This window comes from Stegastes partitus, unplaced genomic scaffold (assembly GCF_000690725.1).
Source record: "Stegastes partitus isolate 25-593 unplaced genomic scaffold, Stegastes_partitus-1.0.2 Scaffold856, whole genome shotgun sequence".
NCBI lineage: Eukaryota > Metazoa > Chordata > Actinopteri > Pomacentridae > Stegastes > Stegastes partitus.
In genome coordinates this window covers 23184-26629 of record NW_007578587.1, presented here as the reverse complement: position 1 = coordinate 26629, position 3446 = coordinate 23184, and the positions used below count along the sequence as shown (strand labels likewise).

The 3446-nt window shown below is 37.2% G+C and overlaps 1 protein-coding gene across 1 annotated transcript in view; it reads left to right on the top strand.

The window, feature by feature from the left end:
• LOC103365604 (NT-3 growth factor receptor-like) overlaps positions 1 to 3446 on the top strand; it is a gene marked incomplete at its 3' end in the record, with an annotated part of 35646 nt that overhangs the window by 27354 nt on the left and 4846 nt on the right. The gene's annotated exons all lie outside the window — the stretch shown is intronic.

Genomic DNA, 3446 nt, shown 5'->3' with positions numbered 1-3446 from the left:
CTGGAACATTTGTTTAGTGACATGTTTCATAAGGTAGTGATATGGGCACTAATATAAAAACTAAATCAAAGTGCACATGGTTCTTCAACCTCAAGGAGAGGCACAGGGTGGACATACTGAACATCCAAGGAAGTTACCAACTATGTTTACTTGCCCCATAAAGGGTTAACACAGTGGTGCTCTGAGGAAGTGAGTAGCGAGGGTGGTGATACTCCAGACATGACACACTCTGCAGCTTTTACAGACTGCACATAGTGATGCATATAAAAAAAAGACAGGAGGACACAGATGTAGCAAAAGGCTTGCCCAAAATCAGTTTTTGATATCCATGTTCATTTTGGATTACATTATTTATTTGTTTTTGGCAGAATTTGGTTTAAATTTGTGGTTGTGAGACATTGTTATCTTTGACTCTTGTATTGCATTTCTGTTTTGTGTGCAAAGTTGTGGAGGAGCAACAACGTTGGCCTCAAGTTGTCTTAAACATGAGTTTCCATTGTGACACATATGTAAAAATAAAGTTACCTTTACATGGAGATAATGGAAAAGGTCTGACAAAGTGTGGCTGACAGATTTGCTTTACATCAAAGACCATAAACGTACATATAGCTAGACCCATAGTGTTGCCAGCTATTTTATTCAGATATCCAGCAGTTAGGGAAGCTATCTGGTTTTGTGGCTATAATGGTGGGCTAGTTCACTAAACCTTAAGTGTACATTTAGTAGTTACACTAGTACATTGCTAACTTTGAGTTTAATAGAACATATTACAAAAATATTTCTAAATTGTATGTACAAGCACCTACAGTATGTTACCACTGCAATGATATGGCTCTCCAGGCAGCAACAGCCTCCAGCTCTCTAACTGTCCCCACAGTAAGGGGATTGCTTTCAGAAGGCATTCTCTGTAATAACGACATTATGCAGTTCAAAACCACCTGTGAGCGTCTTTCTTGGTTCTTTGGTCTATTTTTCTATCAGCCAGCATTGCTGCTTTCCCTCCCCTCACCTCCATCTCTCTGGCTCTTATACTTTGGAGGCAGAGTGCGTAGGAGGCTGTTGTAATGTTGCAGTTGCTTCTCTTTCCTGGCAGGCAAACATTGATGGTTTGTGTGGGTGAGAGGTCTGACTCTTCACACACTGCCAAGATGAGGACGGAAAGAGAGGAGAGAGTGAGGGGGATAGGCAAGGAGAAAGAGAAAAGAGGGGGGGGGGGATGTAAGGACAGAGCCATAAAGAAACAAAATAAAAACCTTTCTTGACATTACTTTAACATCCTGCATATAACTGAGGATTTTCTAAGAATGTCCTTTTTAGGTCTAATTTAGTTTTTCAATCTTCTAATTAAAAAATATCCTGTTTATCATATTTCTAAACTTGTGAGTTCCAACTTTGTTTTGTGTCCCCTACCTTTGGTAGGCAAAGCGTGATGAACATTTACTTTACCACTTTGTCAAGATCTGGGAAAGATGCTGATCTTGATTAAGTATCAAAAAAACTCAGCACATGACCTGATTCGTTTACCTTTACAGTTCAGCCAAAACCATCATGTTGTTGTCATGTTGTCGTCTTGTTGTGTGTAGCTGATGAAATCCAGTATTTGCACTCTGCTTTGGTCTCCACCAACACCTATGAAACCAACATACAAGCAAACAACAAAGAGAGAAAACAACAAAGCAACAGTAGATCTAGGATAAATAGATAAATAGTCGTATTAAAAGTGATTAGAACTTACAGATTAAAAACCTAGATCATAGTAGGTGGGACAAAGGCTGGTTTGATATTTTTTTTAGTTTCTGTTTTAAAAGCATCTGCTGAGAATGCATGACTTAGGTCTGTAGGTAGGGCATTCCACAGAGTTGGGGCCACCTCTTCAAAGGCACCATCANGGCTTGTAAAGCATGCATACATTAGTTTGGGGGGTGGAGTGATGTGGAGGGACAGACTCAGACAGAGAGAGAAAGAGGTGATAAAATGTCTGAAGGACACGTAGAGAGCATCAACATTCAAAAAGCAGCATTTGCAGGAGAACATAAATCTGACAATCAAATTTACACTTAGTTACATTGACCAGGCAGAAATGTAGCATAGCAGGAACTAGCATCTTTTATTTTTATTGTTCATAGAATCAAATGGACATGGAGGATGTTAACACAAGGAGTGTAACTTTAACATAACGATGGCTTTTGAACATTAATCTGTACAGAACACAAACTAAGATGTGTCTAGCATAAGTAAAATGGAAACTATGATTTCATCCAAAATCATATAATAGCTCTGACAGTGTATGCTTGACCAGATGCTTAGTTTTAGTTCTTTTTTAGTTGAAGGGTTCGGATTAGTTTTAGGTTTGGAGGCTGGATATGAGAAAACTCCTCGCAAAGTTCTGGTATATTCTACCTCAAAGTAACCAAAATGTTCTTGCACATCAGAAACTCTTACTGACAGACATATTGACTTATTCTGAAAGTCCTGACAGTAAAGAAACCAAAGAACTAGACAAGAATCAGAGAGCAGTATTGACTATGAATTTAATTTAATAATCATCTTGGTAATAGTATGAGGAAAATTGCAATAATATATAGCCCTAGAGATACGGTTCCATTTGTTCAAATTCTGCATTGTAGACAACGCTGTACAGGCAAGTGTCTTTGCAAATACACTCACTTATTGCCTGTTGCACTGTTGTAAACTGGCTTATTTTCATATTGTGATCATTGGTGGCTTGTCTGTGTTTTAACTCTTTATAGGGCACCCTAGGGTGTTATTGAAGGATATTTCAAGATATTTTTTACTTTTGTGACTTTAAAAAAAATAAAAAATGTTGCAAGGATTTTAAAAATTTGGTGAAGGGTATGGAGGCAGATTCCATTGGTGTCTGTAACTGCTTTTCTACTTAGACATTGTTGATTTCTCCCCGTTATTGTATGTTTTATAATGTATGTGTTTTTAATTGCTGTATGTAAGTGCAACTGGTGCTGCTGCCGTCTTGGCCAGGGCTCCCTTGTAAAAGAGATCTGAAATCTCAATGGGACTCACCTGGTTAAATAAAGGTAATAATAATAATAATAAGTCAAGATTAATAAAGTTGCCATATATGGTAACTTGTCTGTGTACGGTTAAAAAAAGGGAATTTATAATGAATTTTTTAAAAAAAAGTAACAAACTGCAAAAAACATTTATTTGGAAGCATTTTAGTTTGAGGTAATGATACTAACACAACCAGTAACAAAGTATTTATAAAGGGCTTTACGAGTTCATTTAGTAATATTTTTCTTGGGGGAGTGGTTTTGGCACTAATCTCCAAAAATAAATCAAAGTGGAGTTCAATGCAAACCAGTAACAAAGCTCCTGGAACATTTGTTTAGTGACATGTTTCATAAGGTAGTGATATGGGCACTAATATAAAAACTAAATCAAAGTGCACATGGTTCTTCAACCTCAAG